Source organism: Grus americana, chromosome Z, assembly GCF_028858705.1.
Source record: "Grus americana isolate bGruAme1 chromosome Z, bGruAme1.mat, whole genome shotgun sequence".
Lineage (NCBI taxonomy): Eukaryota > Metazoa > Chordata > Aves > Gruiformes > Gruidae > Grus > Grus americana.
The window spans coordinates 61,184,311-61,207,993 of record NC_072891.1 but is presented as its reverse complement, the minus strand read 5'-3'; positions in this window follow the sequence as shown (position 1 = coordinate 61,207,993).

Sequence of the window (23,683 nt, the reverse complement as noted above, 5' to 3'; positions counted from 1 at the left end):
TTTAACAGTTTCAAGAAAGGCCAGTTCTCTTTTCACCCTGTAGCACCAACACCCTCTGCTGATTTATGGCTGAGTTTCACTTTACACATTTATTATTCTCAGTCAAGATTGCCAGAATTTTTCCATCCCTTTGCATTTGTCTGACTTCTTTTTCTTTTTCTCTGTTGTTATACACAGTCCAGGCTACTTCAAGCATTTTACCTAAGTCTCTGGACTCAGCCCCTTCCAGTTTCTGGAGTTTTTTCTAGGGCTGATTGTCCCATAAATATAGAGGCCAATTGTATAGCTTCTTCCATGGTGTTTTTTGTTTGTGGTTTTGTTTGTGGGGTTTTTTTTTTGTTTGGTGTTGGTTTTGGTTTTTTTTCCTCTGGGTCCAAATTAGTGTATTTTCTAGCAGTCACCTTCAGTCTTTCCATAAAGGCTGAAGGGGACTCATTTAATTCTTGTCTCACTTCATAAAGTTTAGACTGATGAATTGCTTTTGGCATTGCATGTCTATCACCAAACAAAATCCACTTCTGAGATCTAGTCAGCATCCCTCTGGGTCCCGGTTGATTAGTGTCCCACTCAGGATTTGTGAATGGAAAATTCTGGTCCACTGTCCCTTGTATAATCCCATTAGCATGAGCTCCTTCTACTTGTTTTCTGGCCGTATTCAATACCATTTTCTTTTCAGTATCTTCCAACAATGTGTCCAATATTACTTGTAAATCCTCCCAATTGGGGTTTTGGGTTCTGATTATTGTTTCCACTACCTTGGCAACCCTTTCAGGATCATCCCGATAGGTGCCTGCAGTTTCTTTCCATGCTCTTAAATCAGTTATTGAGAAGGGGACTTTCACCATTACCGGACCCTCATTACCAACTGCCTGTCGAAGAGGGGCCTGGAGGGGAGTTAATCCGTCTCCTCCCCCTCTTCCCCTTGTCCTCCCAGCAACCGGGCTTGAATCCTTCTGCCTCTCCTTCCACAGGAGGGGCGGAAGCATTATCAACCTCCAGATTTTGATCCCCCTGATCATTTCCTAGCCTTCTGCGAGGTGCAACCAATAATTCAACATCATCTTCTTCAAATTCACATTTAAAACACCGTTTACCAATATCATAAGTTGAGCAACCTTCTCCAAATTTTTATCAGGTTCCTGCCCCTTTAATGCCATTACCACAGAACTAGCTGAAACCAATTCACATTGCCTTTGCCATTCCGGATGATTTCGCAGTGTGAAAAACAAATCTACATATGCCATTTCATTCCATTTACCTTCCCTCTTACAAAATAACATTAATTGCAAAATTGTGTTATATTGCAATGTCCCATTTTCCGGCCACTTTTCCCCGCTCTCTAAAGCATACAGTGGCCACCAATGATTACAATATTCAATCAACTGTTTCCGAGTCAAAGGATCAACATTTCCCAGATCTTTCCAGTGCTCCAGAATGCATCCCAGTGGTGCTTTTCGTGAGATTGGTTTCTTACTCGGAAAAGTACCCATCTCCCAGGGACTTAGTGGTTCTGATTGTGCACTATCACAAGCACTTAGTCAGAGGGACCCCAACCCGTGTTAGAGTTCCCTCAGGGATTTCCCCTGCCACCGGAAATCCCAGGGATTTCTCCTGCCACCAGAAATCCCAACCTTGGAGGCTTCCCCTCCCCTGTGGGCCCTGCTCCACAGGCTTTCACCTAGCAGAGACTTTTACCTGAGACATCTCCCCAGCCCAACTCTGCGCAGCTTTCACCGTGCCTTACGAGCAGGCTTCCCATGCTCTTGGCGTGGGCCTGTCCCAATGTGGGCCTGTCCCGGCGTGGTCCTGTCCCAATACAGGCCTGTCCCGGAGAGCCACAGGGTCCTTAAATAAGGTACCTTCAAATGTTTCAATTAAAAGAGAATGCCTTTACCTTTCCCCAAGGGTCTTGCTCAGAGCTCTTCGGTCCAGGGATCGGAGGTTCTCCCCGAGAATTACCCGGTGCCGGCTGGAGGTCCTGCGATCCCACGGATCCATCGAGGTTCAAAAGCAGTGTCCCATCTGGGTCGCCAAAACTGTCACCGAAATCTGGGAATAAACCTCGTAACACCAATGTAGTGTTAAAAGGCAGGCATTCTTTATTGCAGCGCTGGATGCACGGGGGATAGCTCCACCCAACGTGCATGCCAGGTGATCACCAACACACAGGTTATGTAGGATCAAAACATACATATTCATTATTTTTCCAGGAAAAGGCAGTCCTATGATAATCATTTCTTGGAATCCATTTCCATATTCTCCTTCCTGTTACGCATGCTCAGTGATTTGAGTTGGTGGTCCTCAAGGGGTCTCTGGTGGTCGTCAGTGGTCTTGCACCTGTGTCTGCTGGATGACCTCCTTCATGCAGGCATGCGCAGTATCCTTGCTGTGAATGCACCTGTCCATAACAACTTACTTCATAAGATTAATATCTCCAAACCTATTGTTCAGTTTGGTAGGGACTGTACATGGAACATAGCAGCACTGTACCTTGCCATGGGCAGTTAGCTTCATTACCTATTACCTTGGTTACAAACTAATTATCTCAACCTGATTCTATAGTTTCTGTTTCACGGCCCCTATCCCACAGTTACAATACTGTATTACACTGATATTTAATAGTAATATTTTAGCTTCCTGCTAATTAGGACAATAATCATTGGATTACAGCAAGAGGAAATATATAAAAATTAATATCCCAGAACAAACAGTGTCTAATCCATTCCAAACAGGTAGTGGACAATTTTCTTCTTTGTTTTCTCAGACCCCATGCATGTACACATCACTTTGGAGAGGGTTTGCTCTGTGTTTGCAGTGTCATCCTAACAAGTCACATTTCCTCTTCTGAGAACGCTCATCCTCCTGCCATGCATAGCTGACGGCAGTGTCTCCCACAGGGTCTAGTAAAAATGTTGGCAGAATTATGATGTGCATTTTGTACACATCAGTTCACAGAACTGGAAAGATGTACCCCTGAGATCAGCTTGTATTTTTCTGCAATCCACTTAAAGCATCAAGAAATTCCTGCTATCTCTCCAATTCTTCTCCATCTCTCCCTTTGGTAATGACTTCATGGACACATATGTGTATTTAGTCCCTATAATTGTGAATTAATGCCACTTCTTGATACAATTCATTGGCATTATTCCTGTGGTCTTTTCTAATTACAGATGAATGGAAAGGCCAAACTTTGAGTTTAAAAAGTTAGGCACTGCAGGAATTAGTTATTTTTCCCTTTGGCCAATCATTAAGATCAGTGAAGAACAACAACTATGAGACCGGAAAGCTGCACAAATGGTAGACAACAGTGGCTGTACTATTGCAAGGGAAGGCTCTTTCCCCATAACAATTTCTCCATACCAAATGTAACGAAAAGGGGGTAACATATGAAAAGGAACCTTTGAGACATTACTCCATAATCTAACTGTCACCAGAGTAAACATCTGTCACTACGGACTCTGCTGTCATGGCTAGGAATTGAAAGCACAGTAGTATCATGTGTCTGGTCTTATCAGTTGCTTGGAAGAGAAATAACAGCTACCAGGGCACTTTATTTTTTGTATCCCAGTGAGGCTGCTTCTGACAAGTGGACAGCAGAGAAGCCATCCTCTGTTTTTTTCTTTTTCTTTTGGGAAAATAGATAGAGATTTTAAGGGAAGGTACAGCATTTGGTGCAGATTGAAATATAGATGAGTACCTTTGTGATTTGTTTTATAAAGAAGCTACAAAGTATGTTTCCAGAAGGAAGGGTACTATCTAAATAGACAACGAGACGGTTGAATAATGTAATAACTGCCAAAGATTGCATGGCATCTGTTTATGGAGCTAGCCAAGATTACCTGTTAGGATTTTGAGAAAGGTCTTCCAATATACCACAGGTCTTTAAAGCCTCTTCTTTTTTTTTTAATGTCTAGAACCCCTCAAAGGTATGTTTGTTCATCCAAAGTAAAAGCTCCAAAAGACAGAATATGCCTTTAATGGTGTTAAAAAGTAGTGCTGTATTCAATATATGGCTCTTTTCATTTTTACAAAGCACTATTTACATAGTAGGGAACAATTTAATAATTGCCAAGACTATCAGGATTCAGTCTAAAATAGTTCATGGAATCTGAAATATTGCAAATTTTATATACTTTATGGTCTGACAATCAATTACTGAATAATTAAGAGGACAGTCCAGATTGTAAAAAATGTAGCAGTTATATCACATGCTTCCAAGAAACAAAAAAACTATTTAACAGAGTTATGAAACCAATTTCAGGAATTAAACAGTCTTCATCAAAGTGATGCATTACAACTAGGTGTATGAACACAATGAATTATGTATGCGTTTATAAAACTCAGTGCAAGGTGTAATACGGATGATGAAGTCAGCGCATAGAAAAATGCATCATTCCAATGAAAAAAAATGTTGTCAAACCTCTTAAAATAAAGTTTTTAACATCAAAACATTTTTTCTTTTTTTTTTAATACTTGTTTACCTGACATTCACTACTCATTATGGCAGAATATGGTACATTAATGGTTTTGAAGATCCCCTTTCATCCTCATATCATATAATATTATTTCAGTACTATTGAAAGCTGAAGATCTGCAATATCACATGAGGAATACAATAAAACCTTATATGTTTTAAGAGAAATTTGGATTCTTTCACTGTAACTTCATGCTCATCTTTGGCCTACAGATCTAACTCCACAAAGAGCTTAGCATCTCTGAGAGGTATAATGTAAAGATTGTAGATATCTACTTCATTTAATCACGCTGAGGTAGGACCCTAGGTCTTCTGTACAGCACAGAATAATGCAATCGAGACAGGGCTGCTGAAGGGGAGGTATCTGTCACTTGGAACCCCTGTATCCCTCTGGGAGGTGGTAGAGCATGGCTTGTCTCTTCTCCAGTTTTACCTGAGTAGACAATGAATCTGACCAAACATACACAGAACAGAGAAACTTTCCTCCATGCACCTGTGATGTGCTGCACATTCCCAGAAAGTAAATTCTTGAATTGAAGAACTCAAGGAGCTGGACCCTCAGCATGGGCTGCATGTAGTTAAGTGAAAGCAACTGCTGGCCAGTTTGTTTTATATGTGTGGTAATTACAACTTGCTTGCGGCAGCCTTGTTTTGAAAACAGCTCCTCAGCCACAATAGGAAAGTTTTGCCTTCTCTATTAGTTAAAAGTATGATAACATGTATATCTGTGATAACACTATATTTCCTACAGACTTTGAGAATGTAAGGATATTATTCAAGTTAATGAAATTATTTTCCTTTCTTTCACTAGCAACTGAACAGCTTTCTAAAGCTCTAGGGCCTGCAGGGCCAGAGAATTTTGACACATGTATAAACATGCATGCATGCATGTATGATCATTTAAGTAGAATAAAAGAATCAGTTGGAGTTAAGTTTGTACTAAGAGAAGTAATTAACACTTAAATTTTATACCCAATGTGAATTCTTTTGTTTAGAGGGGTTTTTAAGCCCTGAAAATGAACAGTAGTAAAAAAATCAAAGTAAAGCTCTTGAGTCAGTCTATTGATAATTACTTTTTTTCCTAAGAAAAAATAATTTACTTCAGCAAAGCAGTGCTTTAGTTTTATATCACCATAAATAACATTTACTCTGTTTGTGACACTTTCTTTGTACTAATAATGGAAATAGTCTCCACTACTAAATTTTACTAATATGAGTCCAGCAACAGACTTCAGCAGAAGAATTTTTTGATTGACACATTGTGTCAATGGTCTCCTGAAACACATGTACACATTAATCATTTTAAACTAAGGTTTGATATTGAAGGAATTCCTGGGAGTAAGACTGATATCACTGTTGTATACTTTGCTGAAAATCTGATATGTGGTCTTTTTTTTTTTTTTTTTTTGGGTAGCCTATGCCTCTATAAAGATGGAGATGTGAAACTTTACAATCTCTTAATAAGGTGAGTAGTAAAAACTATTCAAGGTTTCAAGAGTGAATATACATGCAAACCATACTTCTGCAGAGATTGATAAAAAAAGATTCAGTTTACAGTGGGGGCTTAAAAAGTGAACAAAAGCCCAAACCAGTGATTTCAGCTATTAAGATTTTTAAAATTTTGAAAGTCATAAGAGAACACCATTTAAAATAGTCTAAAGTGAATAAAAAAAACCAACAAAAAATCCCAAAAAACCCACAACAACAACAATTTCTATGTCCCACAGTACTTAAGTGTCAAAATTAATGTAAAGATGTAGGCAGTGTTTCAAATGGAACATAGTGTCTCAGCATATATCTGTACTCAGTAGATATGCCAGCATGTGGATTTTGCTATGTAGTAGCTGAATAAGCTATGTACTTCACAAGGCTGATAAATGGGTTGTGTACTGCATTTAGCAAATGAATGTTTTATGTAACACTTTCTGTTTTTTTTCTCACCGAAGTTACATCATGGTATAACCACAAACAAAAATCAGAACTTTATTTTTCAGGTTTGGGGAGGTTAATTATACACACATATGGATATACAATGAATTGCTCCTTTTGTGTTTTGGCAGGTTATTCCATTTTAAAAATTGTCAGGTGGTCTGTTTTTAAACTTGGTTAAAAACAGAAAAACAAACAAAAAACAAACAAACAAAAAAACAAACAAAAAACCAAAAAACCCCAACCAAACAAAAAACCCACCCCAAACCCCCCTAAAAACAACTTTCAAGCATGAAACCTTGTCTTCCAAGTTTAAACACAGAGTAAAATTTTACAGCTGAATCATAAACTCATAAAAATGGAAGGGTGTAGGGGGGAGTGTGTTAATGGAATTAGTGTGACATAGCCTTAAGTATTTTGGTACTAGCAGGTATAGCTACGATATAAAACACCCCCAATGTAATAAAAACACTGGTTATGCATAATATCAGGGTGTCAGAAACACTATGTTCCCCTGGAAAAAACAAAACAAAACAAAACAAAACCAACAACAAAAAACTCTTCCAAAACCCACAACTGCTAAGAAACAAAAGCTTAATATTTTGGCATTTATTCTTAATGAAAGGGAAGGAATCTTATTGTCTATATAATGGGGAGAAGATGGAGGGAAATTTAGAAACAAAAGCATAAAATAATTAAAAAAATAAAAATCAGTCTTTCTTCCCTCATTGGTTAATAAGACCTGTGGCAGATGTAGAGATCTGGTGTTACAAAGCAGCTGTGTAAAGATTTTCTTAAAGGACATCTTTGAAACACTGGAATAAGAAATTTATTATAAAATAGAGCTTTAAAATGTTTTCAAAGGTTTTCCATTGAATCTCTTGATATTGACTTATAGGAACCAGATTAGAGCAAACAATCAGAAGCATGTTGGATTTAATGCCACAGAGCGCATATGAAAAAAAAAAATTTTAAAATCCATGCTTTCCTTATTTTTGCCTCAATTTTATGTCATTAATTTGTTATTTTATATTATAGACAAATAACTCAAGTTTGGTGGGTGTTTTGATGTGCATATTTTCCAAAAAGGGAAGCAGCAGTTTCCTCAAGACAAAAGAACTGCTTCAGAAAATCAGGTATCTAAACAATGAGTTTGTTTCCTTTCAATATATTTTCCCTTCAATTTACTTTTCTGCTCTTCTGGGCTTTCAGAAGCGCTGCCTAATGATCTGATTAAAAGAAAAAAATCCCCACCCAATTTCATTGATCTTCCAATTCCACCAAACCTTTTTCATTTGAAGTTCTTATACTCTCTTACAGTCTTATGGAAGTATGTAAGATTATTGAAATTAATACTGTTTTCCACAGGGATCCTGGATTCCTTGTTAAATTTCAGAGCCTTGACACCATTGAATAAGTTCTATGTGAGAAGCAAGAATTATCTCCTAATTTCCTGAGATACATACATAAATTAATTTTTCCCTTGATGTCATACAGCTGAGCACACAGTTTGCCAGTAACTTGACAAATGAAATGACTGGAAAGCCTGACTGCAGGAAATTCCCTGACTGTTGTATGGACAGACTCCATAGCATGTTTCTGTCATGCAAGGACAGAATGTGACACACAAGAAACACTAGCAGAAAATTTGTAACAGTAAGAGAAAAAGTGGATAGAAGAGAACCATTTCGGAATTAGTATCAAAATGGACTTTCGGAATGATCCAGGTGGACTGCCTAGGATCTGTATTAGAAATATAGAAGATTTATTTCCACAGCAATGCTTTTTTCTTAAAGTTCCTTTGGGGTTTTTAACCTTGAAAAAAGGTTGTCTTTCATTGCATCTGTACTTTGGCTGAAAGGGCTGAAAATGTTTCTGTGAGTCCCTGGGATATAGCGATCGAGAATTTAGCCTTATAATGTTCTCATATGCATTAACATTGTCAGACAAATGCTTCATAATGGAGGAGTCCAAAATGGACTAACAGAAGGCTTGTGGGTGGAAGCATTTCCCATTTAAAGACACCTATGAAAATCATAGGAAAGATAAATTAGTCTAGTATGGAATTACAGAGGAAATCACATCTATCTAGAGATGTCTCCTTGGAGACCTTTGGACTTGAGGGGAGATAAATTAAATTAATTTGAAGAGTCATTTCAGAATAATAGAAGAAAATAAAGGAAATACGTAGAATGTCATGACTGGTTTAATATTTAATGGTACTAAATATTATTACTATCTTTTAATAGCACATTAGGGTTAAAGTTTTAAATAAGATATAATATTAGTAGATACTACTACACTTACTATAATAAAAGGAATCCCTGAACACTGAGTTGATGTTTCTTGGGCTTATTTTAACTGATTTCCATTTAACGATGTGTTGACTACACATACACGCACACATACACACATCTCCATATATGTCTGAGTGTACATATGTATGGATAATATAAGTTATGGATTGTTGTATAATAGTTACAGTTGTTGAGACAAATTTTGAATGTTTTGTCCATTTTGAACGGAATTTTCTGGAAATAAACCTCAAACAAACTGGAGGTTAGAGGACAAGAGCAATGGAAAATGGCAGAGAAAGACGAAGTGCTGAAAAAACTTATTCTGATCTAACCAAACCCAAGAAAATAGGCTAATCCGCCACATTAACTTTACAGGAGAATAAACATATTAATCCAAAAAACAAGCTATATTATCAAATCAATATTTACACTACTTGTCTTTAGATAAACAGTAATTTACACTGTTGCAATCTTTCTGAATTTCCACTCCGAACAAGAATAGCTAGATCTCTTCAGGTGGAAATATATTTTCATCTAGTCTCACTCTCTTCATTGTCATGGCTAAACTCAGCAATGGAAAAAGCACATTCCTGATTTATTTTTGGAGGCCTAATTTTAATTATTACAATAATATTTTGCCTCATATGTATGCAAATGTTTGTTTTAATGTTTATGAGGATGAAAAATATCCTTAGGGAAAATTAGCAAATAATCAGATATTTACTAAGTTGAACAAAAAAGTTTTGTTTTGAAACTGTAGTTTTGAACTGTAGTATTTTATTTTGAACTGTAGTATTTAGCATGTCTTAACTTTTTTTGAAAATGGCAGTGTTGAAAGCAGAAGTTCCATGTCTTTCCTGATCACAGTTCTCCTGCCCCAAAGCCTTGCTTTCATTCTTAAATATAAGTGAGCAAAAATCACCTAATTTTTCTACTGTTTCTATTGCTGAACTCTCTAAAAATCACACTGAACCATATTAAGACCACAGCAACATTACCCACCTACATGCTCTCATCATGTAGGTTTTTAGACATAGTACTTGAAGAAATAAAATCTGAAAAACTCTGGAAGCTGTCACTTTAAAGAGCTATAACACACAGGAAATATAAAATCTTTCTGTTTCTGGAGGCACTGTAATATCCCAGGATGCCTTTGGTCAAATGCTGTTTACGGGTCTGGTTAGCAATAGGTCTAGACTTCAAGCATATCACTTATTGTAATAGTTTCATAGTGTTGTCTTTTCCCTGCTTTTTTATAATGTAAACTATAAAATGTAATGTAAATTGTATTTTATAAGCAATATGTCCATTTCATGATATATTTACACTATTGCTTTCCTATTAGTCTTTTTATAGCTTTCATACCAGCTAGAATATTTAAAATGGCCACAAATCTTTGAAACAGCTGACAACACAGACAGTATTTTGCTACCTTTTAATGACTGACATAAATGCAATAACTTATATGAGATTACCAGAGATTGAAAACAGAGCATTGGACTAGAATGTTGTAAGAGGCTACTTAATGTACTAAAATGAGACTGACTCGAGTCCATTACACGATACTATAAATTTTTGTTAGATGCCATCTAAATGACAATGAATTTAGAAATGTCAGATTTAGTTTGTACTGACTTTTCATTCTAACCCTGAAGACAAAATGCCTCTTTTGTAACCCTGGGTAAATAAGGATTGCAGAAATCGATTTTTGCATATTCATTATGTCAAACTACAAGTAGTTATTTGTGCAGTCCAAGACCCATGTTTATTCTAACTTAACGGTTATGTCAAAGAACTAGAAAAATAGCAAAATAAACTGAAAACAGGATCTGAAATTGGTTTAGTGGGAATGTTTGTGATAAATGGATTGTTGATCTACAGAATCAATTGTCTCTAGGGCATATGGAATATCTTGAAGGAAAAATGCATGAACCTGAAGATTGTAACTGGTTTATGCCGGATGTTTTAACATTCAGAAATGAATAGGAATCATGCTCACACCATATAAAATAAAAATAATTCCATGCCAATGAGGTGTATCATTCTAGTTCACTATTCATTCAAAATGCTGATAAAACCTATAAGCCCAGAGGATTGAAACAGCTCAAGAAATTGTTATTGGTAAAAAGAAAATAAAAGTGAAGATAAAGAAAGAAACTCATTTTTGTTTGTAGTTCAACAACAAATTGCACTGCTTTCAAATGAGCATAGGAGAACAAGGTGATTTCACCCTCGAGAGATAAGTGTAGATTTCAGATGCTTCCTGAAATCATGTTCACCATGCAAACCACTTTCCCTATTATATAACAAAGAATTCAAGTTTGCTTTTATTATCCCAGGGCATTGCTGCTGAGACCTCTGTTTACTACCTCTTCATATATAAATACAGTTGTACTATGTATGCACATTTGAAGAACTTGGGTAGTTTAGTATTTGGCATAGGCACTTCTGCAATTAAATTAATATGATTCCTAAATTGCTTAAAGGATAAACCATGACAGTTTATGCTATTGTGAATGATGTGATGACAGTTTGCCAAGTTGTGCTTTTAGTACATCAGTGTAAAACTAATAATAAATGCATTAAATTCCCCATGGAATTTGACTAGGATTTAAGGGCAACACCCACGCAGTTACTATTACCTGAAGACAAATCCCTTCCAGTTCAATTCAGTAATTTAACATTTCTGTTACATCACTAATTTTCTACTAAATGAACACCTGGGCTCTTGTACATTTTGTGTGGACAGTCCTTGTCCAGTCACAGCTCAGGCATCCAGTCATACACCTATTTTTGTGCATGCATCATTTTCAAAATAAAGATTTCAATGACATTATAATTCTAGACAGAGATTAAAAGTTTTATGGGAAATTCTGGAAGTAGGAAGTCTTCCAATGAGTGATGTAGACATGCACTTCCAAGATGAAAATACATGGGGTTTTTCCATATGTGCCTAAGAGGGTTGATTAATTTGGTAGGTGAGCTGCTGAATTAGGACAAATTGTTTCTTGATCTTAAAGACTTCTTACAAGTCTTCAGTTATATGTCCCATTTTCTTATTACTCATGCTTATTTTATTCTAGTGGGAATGCCATTATCCTTAAAAGATTTGCTTCTGGATTACAGCTACGTGAGTTGGGAAAAAAAATATTTTCTTTATAGACATGTAGAGAGGGATGTATGTGAATGTATAGGGCTATGATTCTGTCCTAATGCAAAAGATAGACCAATAGAGATGAAACTGGACTTGCATTTCACTTTCATGTAACTTCCCAATAAATAACAAGTACACAGTTTCAGTAGTTTTTCCTTTAATGTCTTGTATCTAGGCAGCAGCATAAGGTCACTACTTACTTGACATCTGAATTTAGTTTAGGTTTCCTTTTCTCAAGCACAATTTATTGCTCAGGATTTGAAAACTACTGACTGGGGCAAACCCACAACAAAACTAGAGGCATTCAATTGGAGGAATGTAAACTCACACAAATCTACATCTGAATGTCAGCTGATACAGTGTTAATTTTTTAAACTTTGTACCACTCTCTCTGTACCCTGGAGTGTCATTGATGTTTCTCTTTAATTATCTTCTTTCTGTTTGCCTATCGTGTTGTGATTAATAGATTGAGTGGGGGTGAACAGCTAAGGTACTGTTTCACTGACTAACATAAAATTATCTCAGACGTCAAATAACAAAGTGCCTACAGATTCCCAAGAGCTTCTGGCTGGGTCAACTCTTTCCATAACTTTTCACCTATAAAATTCACTGAATTTATAACAGACATAAAAGTATTAAATACCTTATGGTATTTTATGCTGCAACACTTCAGATTAAAAAAAAAAACAACCTGTTTCAAATGGCAACAGCAGTAGGACTAAAGGTCATTATATCAACAGCAACCAATTTGTTTGTTTGGCTGGCTGGTTTGGTTTTTTAAACAAATGGACACTGAAAGAACCGGAGTTTGAGAATAAAGAAATCAGAGGGGGAAATAAGGACTATAGTGTATTGATACTTAGGAAGCAAAGCAGAGATTTGGTAGATTTGCTTAGGATTGTATGTGATATGACCTCCTGAACATGGTTGAATATTTTAAGAACAAAGTAGTAATACAGCATTAAACGATGGGGCTGTGGACTTCACTGTAAACTGTTTTAGGAGGACAGTTATGTGAAGATACTGTCACAGTTAAAGCAGGAACCAAATTAAGTTGTAGGAGCTATATAAACAGGAGGTGAATTCATCATCAGAGATGAAGCCAAAGGAATGCAGAAATGAGACAGCTGCAGTTCAGAATATCCTCATTGCTCAATAGGCGTATTACTATTTCTGAGACATTCTGTTGAAGATTATGAGGAAGAAAATTTTCCTAGAAAAGCAATCAAGAGAAGGAAAAAAAGCCAGGCATAAATACAGTAGAATACTTTCTTCACAGATGTGGAACAAGGGTCATCTCAGTGTTTAAAACTGTAATCAGATTACATCTACAAAGCTGTTTATGTTGTGATGTGTGTGCTAGCAAAGTCATACTCTGAAAGGAGCTAGGAGCAAAAATGGAAGGAAAACAAAGACACTTGCAAAGTAGGCAACGCTAGAATGAAAAGCACCACTCTTTCTTTAAAAAAAGTTTAGCATACTGATAAGTGTTTGAGTTCTTTTCCTGCTATTCCTGGAACAATAATCAGGACTTATTAAGCATATTTGTTTTCTACTGAAAATGTTAGATTTTCCTTTTAATTAGAATTGAAAAGCATGAACAAAGAGACAGCTCCATACATGCAGAATCGAAAGTCAATGAAGCTCTGGAATTTATACAATCTGAGGACTCTCCAGCCATTTATTTAATTCTTTCTGCTTAAAATTAGTTTTCACTAACCCACAGGTGACATTCCCAGATCGCTTTGGAGATCTGCTCTAGACAAACGGCTCTGAGGAAGAGAAGGTTGGCCTTAGTTCTCCTTCACTGTCACAGCACCTTTGCTTAGCTGTAACACAGTGAAAGTGTCTCAAAGGCCATGGGAAGGCATCTTTCACTGAAAGACCTGTTTAAAAGAGACGGCATAAAACAAAGATCAAGACCCTTGTCTTTCTTTGAAAAACTAATACATTTTTACAGAGAAAGGGCTGGATAGAATCAGCATTTTATCTTATGTATTGGAACTAACTTCTCTGTTTAATTGTGACAGTCACAACAAAACTACCTTATAGAAGGCTCAAGGGGGAATGTTGAAAACCAGATGGTTGTTTTGAAAGGTTGACTGTTTTGGATTCAGCCAGTCACATTTACTGGCATGCTACTGGGACAAGAAGAAATTGTAGAGATTCTCCAGAAAATTTCATAGCTGCATACTCTTTTACTCTAGTCAGCTGTAGGCTTTGCTATGTTAATTACAACAGGATGGAGTAAAAATAAGTAGCAACATCACAAAACCCTAATGAATTTGAATATATGTATGCAGTTTACCAAACATATTAGCTACGTACTGTAGATATACATTTTGAAATTAATGTTATGCAAGTGAACAACTGAATCTTGATCCTTTCTGTTGAAAACCTCTTGCTTGGTAGAACCACTGATATTAATGAACGAGTTAAAATTCTTTGCTATATTTGCATTGCTAATCTACAGCTGCAGGCCATAGTTAATCTCACTTCAATATTTTCTCTGGTGCTCTGACTGAAATGTGGCATAGAAGAGGAAATGGTAGTAAGTCTTAAGGATTAGGTCTTTTGAAGAGTCTTAGTCAGGTTTATATGGAATCAGTGACAGGAAGCAAGTTAATGTGAATAAACTGATCCTTGTCAGGTCAAACTGGTGCACCTTGTGATTGATTCCATCTGAGGGGAGAGGGACTAAAGGAGAGCAGCAGCATGGTCTGAATGACAGGTAGGGAAAATCTTGGCAGTCTGGAGCTATGTTATCAGCCAGGTGAAGAAAAGTAAAGTTGTATCAGGAGGAACAGTTGTGTTTAATTTTCAAGCATGCCCTGTTGCACTGACTATAAACTTTAGCAGTATGTTGAGATAGATGACAATTTGTCTAAAATATTTTTTTTTTTTTACATTTTGGAGGCAAAACCCCAAAATATTCAACATTACCCTCACACTGACACTTCTGCTATATTCTGCTGCTATGGGTATGACTTGAATCTAACTAATTCTGAATCATTTACTGCTCATTTTTAAAATGCCATGTTAACTTCTGTGCTGATGGGCAAACTATGCAATTCTTCAGTTAATTTTAGCAGGTATCAGAGTGTAAATCAATAAAGTAAATTTTTGGTTTTGATTTTATAATCCCGTATAAAAATAGCTGGGGGCATAAAAAGAAGTATAAGAAAAAGTACGCCATTGTGATATGACTACGACATTCTACCAGCTCAGAATTGCTCTGATGCTTAATATTACATTTATTTTGGCTACTGAGATTATTTTTCAAAGAAAGAGAAATAAAGCCTGGCAATCCTTATGAGACTTGCCTTGAGCAGTGCCAGAAGTTAGATCAAACATGCAGTTGCTCACATTTACAGACCAGAGTATATGAGACATTAAGAGTCGCACTGACAATTTCAAACCCATCTGCCTCTACCTTAAATGACTGTATAATAAATGTATATGAAATGTAACATATGAACAAAGCTTTATTATCTTCTTTACTCTTTATTACAGTATTTTTATAATGTATTCTAGAGTTTCTTGGAAACAACTTTTAAGATTTCATCAGAATTCTCCATCTTATTATTGTCCAATAATACCTTAACACTACTTTTTAACTGAATTACAGTTAACTTTAACCTAGGAGGAAGATGATTTGGCAGGAGTTATAAACATAATTACATGTATATGTATAAATGTGCATGTATGTGTACACATGTGCATGTATATGTACATCAATATATTCAGAATCCAACAGCTGCAAACTGATGTGCACGTGTAGGTTCTGATCTTATGAGCAGGGAGTGGTATGCAGGTGATTTGAAACTTCAGCTTTTCCTTTGCTAAGCAAGAAAACCCTGTGCACAGCTTAGCATGATTGAGGGAAGAGATAGATAATGACACATTTACATATAGATTCACCAGGTCAGAATGCTTACTAGCATTATTACAACTTCAGCAAAAGCAAATTATCTTTTTGCCATCTAAGAATGTGTCTCAGTATCAGGTTGAGGTCTGTGATGTCAAAATAAGGACACATAAATAGGATTCCAAGTAACAAAAGTAATTTCTGAAAGTGTATTTGTCAAACCTAGTGTGCGCATTGAATCCATATCTGCAAGGCAGAATGGACTCGCAACCTTTTTTTCAGATATCCGAATTCCCCTTCAGAATCTCTGAGTCTGAAAAGTCTTACTTTTACAAGACCAACATAACTAATGTCAAATATAGCATAGCTAGTAGCAAGATGCAGTAAGGATTAATATGGTCTTTTTGCCCCCGTGGAAGTAAATCATACATTTCTCACTGCATCTGTGAAGCTTCATTCTGAAGGTTGCACAGTAGAAGGATTATAGAGGCAGGAGTTAATCTGTTTGAAGGATAAGCAATTACAAATGCATTCAGTTTAAGTGTATATTAAGAAAAGCAAATATAATGATTGTGGTGTGAACATTCATTAACTGTAGTTTTGTTTTCATATTTGTTATGAATATATTATAGATATGTGCATACAATTATCTGTAAAGATTTAATTACATGTTTGATAAACAGAAAATTTGCACTACAATTATTTGTGTAACTTTAGGATAAAGTGAGATAAATAATTTTCTGTGTTCATGACAATCGTGTTCCATAATTAAACACTTATTTTCATCTTGAAATTAATGAGTAAAATAAGCAAAAAAATGCTTTTATACATAAACCAAAGAAACTCAGCTATCTGGAGAATTTTCTTACTACGGAGACACCAAATAATGCAATGAAGTACAGTACAGCAAGAACCAACCTAATGCAGAAATGCCTGTAAGAGAATTGGAAGTGAAACAGGTATTAAGTGGAATGCTCCACTATGCTTAAAAGCCTTGCTGAAAGATAAAGACTTCTGCTGAGGGTAGTTCTATTTTAAGGACCAAGACTCTAACGTTTTTCTAGGCTTTGCATTGTAATTTGTGCATTTGGAGCTTGCATTGCTGCTTGGTCTGGTGGCTTTGAGCACCACTGTGTTGGATATATGCATGCCACAGTTTATATCAGAGGAAATAACAGTCTTGTTTCCTTGAGTGGTAGAAGAAAACTTAACTGACATTATCTTAATGTTTCTACTGTGCTTGCTGTATAAAGATTTAATGTATCACACTACAAGTTCAGAACTATGAACATTTCATAAGCCCTACTCAAACACACCCTCAAGCCTTTGAAAGGGCTCACACTAATGATTGAAGTGGAGTAGAATTTTGATTTTGCATTTCTAACTGTACCAAATATGCACAAAGAAAAACCTTTCTTTCTGTCACTGAGATCTGCTTTGTAAGCCTTACCAGGCCAAATACTCCATGGAAAGAAATGATCTAGTCTCCTACACTGCATCCATCTGTGCATGATGATACTTTCATACTGAATTGATCAATTAATTATAGGTCATATTAGCAATTTTCTCTAACACACAGTTAATCAACAATACTAGACAAATGATCATAAAGACAACCTTTACTGACAGCATTTTTATTTGCTTAATTAAGGAATGGTAGCCACATTGGATTGTCATGCTGATGCTGGTCAAATAAAGACAGAATTAATTTCTGACCTCCTTAGTGGGCTAAAGCATTCAAGTCTATGGGAATGATTGGGAAAGTATTTCTTCTTAATTTTTAGAGTTTTGACTGCTTCATTGAAGAGAAACTACAAGTCAGGTGAAGTAAAATTTCCGTACCTGCAAATCTCATGTACTGAGACGAACATTCTACTTCATATGAATATCATAGGTGGATCTGTTGGACCAGAGAGGCCTATTCAGTTGCATGTAGTGAATGAACAGTGCAGAAAGATTAAAAACCTGAGCACAATGATGGCACAGTTAGTTTATGAATTAACTGCTCCTCAAGCATGAACCCAGATGAATTCGGTTTACCCGGTAAAGTCCATGATACTAACCTTCCTCCTCCAATAAAAAATTTACAATACCATTTGTGAACAGATTAGTCCAACTGTGACTATATTGCAGCTATGAATTTCTTGAAACACAAAATTTGTTAGTCAAAAATCTTTAAGTTTGTGACATTTGGAACAACCAGACCATGGCCTCACTCCCATGAAAGTCAGTGAAGAACATGTGTGGTGAAAAGGGAATGACTCCCAACACTTAATTACTATTTAACATGAAATTTTATGTCCTATATCTGGTCTGAATTCATATAGCTTGAGCTTCCACCCATTGCTTCTTCTCCCTTAGATTGAAGAACTCTCCATTAACCAGATTTCTGTTCCTTGGTAGGCACCTACAAACTGTGATTGTGTCACCTTTTTGTGGATAAGATAAATAGTGTGAGCTCCTTTCAAGTCTGTCATTACCTGTATGACAAAAGGGGAAAAGGAAAAGTTGCTCGTCATGAGTATAAATTAGAGCATAGGAACTGGGGTTGGGAGCGAAAAAATATAGGAAATGTACAAATCTACACTGCCATTCATATAGACAATTAATAATAAAAATGTGAAAGGAATGCTACGAGAAAACAATTTTGGAAGACTGCTACAATGTGTTTTTTTCAACTCTTGAATAACACTTTTGACTTTTCTTTGAACTTGAGTTTTTCAATATTATTTTTTTAAAAAAGCAGAGTACGGACACCATAACTGGTCTTAGTATTCCAATCATATCCATGTCAAAACCACAGATATATACAAGACACAGAGGTAATAAAAATTCTACTGTAATTAGATTAATTGTCCATGGCAAAAGTTTCATTCATTCATTCATTCATTCATTCATTGTCAAAGTTTTGGCCACAGTGACAAACATATTTAACATATATTTCAGTTTAATAACAATGTGGGGTTTTTTGAGAATCAGTGCTTTCCTAAATGATTCTCCATCTTGTTAGCTTGCACTATGTTTTTCTACTTGATTAATTTACATCTGTCATATTGCAATTCAGCTAGTTTTAGAGTGACTTTGTTTATGTCAGCCATCTTCACTATTTATGAGTTAATTAATTGGTATTTGCTACATACAAAATTTGCCATAATGCTTTTTTATTAGTGGTGGACCAAGAAGCAAACCCTACTTCAACTCCTTCAAGATACACTGATAACCAAGAGGATTTTATATTGTTCAACTCACTGCATCAAAATGGAATGATACCAAGTCAAAGAAAGAGGTTACATGCATTCACGAAATTTGCGGTTGTATTCAAAGGAGATACTAAGTTGAAGTGATAAGACTTAGTTTTCATAAGTCCATATTAATTGACATTAATTATATTAAGTCCTTTTAATTCTTTTTTAATCAAACCCTGTGCCAGCAGCTCCATTATTTTCTTCAGGATCAATATCAGGCTGACAGGCCTATAATTAACCAGATCTATTCCCCAGGTTAATCTACCCTTTCTAAATATTGACATAGCATTAGCTTTCTACTAGTATTCAAGAATTTCTGCAGTCTTCCAAAACTTTCTTAAAACAGGCATAAATAAGTGTGCCAATTTAAAAATGTTTAATGTTAATAAATGTTGCTTAACATGCTTAAGAGTTAGTAGCAGAATTAGAGTGTTTATCATCATTATCACATGAATACTGCATCTAGCTTTTTCTGAAATACAGACATACTAACTGAACACTTTGCCTTCTCTACATGGTTGCTGGCAATGCTAGGATGTCCTTCTATAACTGTCCAGTATCATATAGATGATTCCTTAATGTATGTCAACAGGAGATAAGTCAACGAAGATCAGAGACTTTTATATTTAAATGCTGCAAGTTCATATGGCAAAAAATAAAGCAGTGTAAATTTACTTTATAGAGACTAGAAGCCGTGTAGTACTATTAAACTAGCACTTTGCTTTACCTGGGCATTAGTAGTAAAAAATAGTAAGTAGTGAAATTAAAAGCACAAACTCAACTTTTTGATAGTTCAGGCTGAGCAGTGAAAGGAAATTAAGCTCTCTTCTGAACTTGGAAATAGGTATTTACCAGCCGTTGCCCTCCACCAATGAAGCAAAGGCTTATTAGCTAACAAATGGTCTACAGTGTTTCTGTATTCAAGCTGACTTATGACTAAGCATATTGGCACCAGTGGAATTTAATTCTCTTAACATTGCAAGCAGTTGAGGGATGGGTTTTTTTATTAGATATTTGGTTTACTTATGAATTTCTACAGTTCAAATTCTCTCATCTCTATCAATTTTCCCTTTCCTTCCCATGACTTGGTATATAGTAGGGGTTTGCTTTTGCCTTTTGATAGATATTTTAATTTTAGTTTGAGGATTTTTTTAAAAGATTTTTTAATTACATTTTCACTCATGGAATCTAGTACAGTTGTCATTCATTCATTTAGGTATTTATTGTCCTACCTGCTTCTGTGCAAAACTATTTCTAAGATTAGACATCCAACCTCATTATTTGTATCATCAGCTATGTTTATTGATAGTTTGGATTTCAAATGTAGCACATATAATCAAGTGATTTTTATTCCTGTGATCGTACCGTCTTTAACTCTCACAATATCTAATGTTAAATTCCCATATGTCAGAAACAATGGTCTATTAGAAAATTGAAGAATACTTTTAGAAATAGCAGCATCCTCCTATAGAAACATTATCCAGTGCTTGTCATGTGTATTATAACATGAAAGCATAGTTATCCAACATTGCTTACTTCAGACATTTCAATGCCTCAGAATTAATTAGTACAACGTTTGAGACAGAACACCACTCCTCCTTCTTTATTCATTTGATCTATAAGTGATTTATAACGATTGATTTAAATAGTCCAATAACATGAATCCCACAAGTTTCCGTACTACTAATTAAGACAAATTTATGTTCATAAACATGCAGTTCTAATTCTTCTTTTTATCACCTACACTCTTGTCACAGGCATATACAATTAAAATTTTCTTTCCTTCAAACTTCTTAGTGGCTTGATGAATTTTATTCTTGACACCTTGATTTTGTGCTAAGTAACTCTCCTTCGTTCAACTTTTGCTGTTAGCTTAATATCTCCTTGAGTAATTTCTTTAACTTTTCTTCTAGTTGGTTATCCTACTACTAAAATATGTGTTAGTGAGGCTTGTCTCACCAGTAAAGAGGGGCCAGCACACTGTAAGACCAAGACTGCCTACTTGATGGGACAGCAGGAGTCTAATACAGCAAAAATGTAAATTGAAAACTATGATTGTAGTGGATCCTTTATAATGAAAGCTGCTTGAACATTTAAGGAAAGTAACAAATTTCTAATTCCTATCTATAGCTAATTACACATGCAAATATCCTCATAATGCCTGGAATTCATAGATATTACTATAGTAGGAAAGAAACAGAAGAAGTGATGTTATACAGAATGCTCTATTAATTGTAAACCAATACAGAATTCTGACGTTGCATTATCAATACAATTATTTCCATTAGCCTTATTATTCTACAGAACACAGTTTAACTCCAAGATATAGCATACAATGCCTTGAATCAGATGGTTCAGGTCTCGATTAGAAGATGCTACTATAGTATACTATGTTTTGAATAGGTATGCATGGGATGTGTTTTACAGTATCCACTCAAATCAAAATATAGCCTTTAAAACACTTATAAATAAACTCTTTTATTGCCCTGATTGGTATTGTCTTCCTATTTGTCAGGCGCCAACTATTACTTTTGTTTACTATTAAGACTCAAAAGCCAAGTTTGCTATTCTTCCTTTGATTTTTTGTTGGTTCTTCGTTGGTTGGAGATTTTTTGCCTTTCGCCACAGAGGAGCATATCAGCATAGCTGGAGGCTGACTTGAGCTCCCACTTGCAGGGCAGAGTTGCAGCCCAGCTTGAACTCCCAAGTTTTCCTGCACATTTGGAAGCACCTTACAATATACACAATGTCCAATTTTGTCAGCATTCCAGTAACATCCATGTTCTCACAGCAGTTATTTGTGCTAACGGGCAGGATTGGCTTTCCAGCCATGAGGAAGGCCCATTAGCATTCATGACTCTATATTGCCTTCTGACGAAATCTGGTGCCAGAACGTCCCTGACTTTGCAGCAGAGGAACTTCGGTCTGTCACAGGCCCATTACTGTTGTTTTCCTTTCAAAACAACACAACTTTGAGCAGAAAATACAGGTTAGTGATCAGTTAGTATGTTCATGGAGCTTTGTAGCAGGTTAAAAATTACTTGTATAAACTGACCTTAGTGGCTACTGTAAAATAGTCTAATTATTGCATTCCTAGAGTGACTGTAATTAATGTAATCTCCAGAGCACTAAGATATTAATATTTCAGGCTGCAGATTGTCTGTAACATTTGCTGCACAAGCTGGTAGTTTAATGTGCAGGCTGTGCCGTAATTCACTCCTAATCTTTCAATACTGTGCCTTTAAAGTGCCAGTTCTTAATAAATTACTGCTGCAAAATCATAGGTTTGAACTTAGCTCTTCTTGAAAATTGGCAATTAAAACCCAGCAGTAGCCTAATACAAAAGTTTAAATTAAAAAAAAAAAAAGTAGATATGATCTCTAATGGTAGCAATTATAAACAAGAACAATTATTAACCAGGCCTAGATTTTACCTGGTATTTAACAAAGCTGACATACTGCATCCACTGTTTGACATAGATCTTCAAAATCTTAACCATAATTCAATGGAATTTAAAGAAACAGAGAAAATTACGTTCTTGTTTCCTATTTGACTATTATCAAAACTATGAAGTGTGAAAGTCTTATAAAATGTCATGACTATTTTTAAATAACCTTTCTTATGTCTTTGCAAGGCATGAGGTGTAGGCGACTTGGTTAAATAATCTATGCTGTTAACCTTGAAGTCCTTAACACAGGCCAAACATATTTCAATAAACTACAAAAGAGTGTGTTGAAAGGGATTTGAGCTGTAAATGAACCGTCTTCCTTGAGTTACACCTAGCCTGCTTAAAGGATTGGAAACCATGAAGGGTTTTAATAAAAGTGCTTCTAATAAATATATTGATATATTGTTTAAAAGTATAATGAGTATAATGCCACTTACTTTCCAAAAAAGCGTGCTTGGCATTGAAAGTCTGAGAGCAAACTAGAATGTATACTTAGAGACATGGCAGTAATATTACATTGCATTTGGTTTGGGGTTTTTTTTTGGGGGGGTGCGTTTTATATCCTGTAGGATAACATTTGTCCACGGCTCTGTCTAGGCTAGCTAATACATAATGTACACTAACAGATATGGAAGTGATGCATTATACTACCTAGCTTATTGACTCATACAATCAAATCCATTAATCTAATTAGTAATTTTATTTATAATTATGAATAAAAAAAATTTTAGTATTTAGATGCAGTTTTATAGACACTATTTACTTAGGCATAAGGTTCTGAACAGGTTTAATGTTACCTTTGCCTTACTTTAAGGTAACAAGATAGGGTTTCAGATAATTATAAAAATGTGATTCATTATACTGTAGAAATAATGGACATAGAATTGCCAATTTTTACCAGTCTTGTCATTCAGCTATACCTATCATAAATCTTTCCTGACTTTCCTGACTCACATTTAAGAGCTATTTTTTTTTTAATTTGAAACTTAATACGCACCTTAAAACATTTTTGCATTTCTCTTCTGAATGACTACACTTTGTACTCTGGAATTGACTCATTAGAAGGAGGAAGAGCTTCCAAAATGACAGTTTAATGCTTTTTGTTATGACTCAGGCAGTCTATGATAGCCAACTTATTTCTTCCCATCCTCACATTTACATCACAGCTGTAGTAACCTCCAAAGAGGACATTCTTTGTTTCCCAAAGGCCAATCACATTCAGAAGTTTATTACTCTGTTGGTACGTTCTAAAACTTATACTGTCCTAT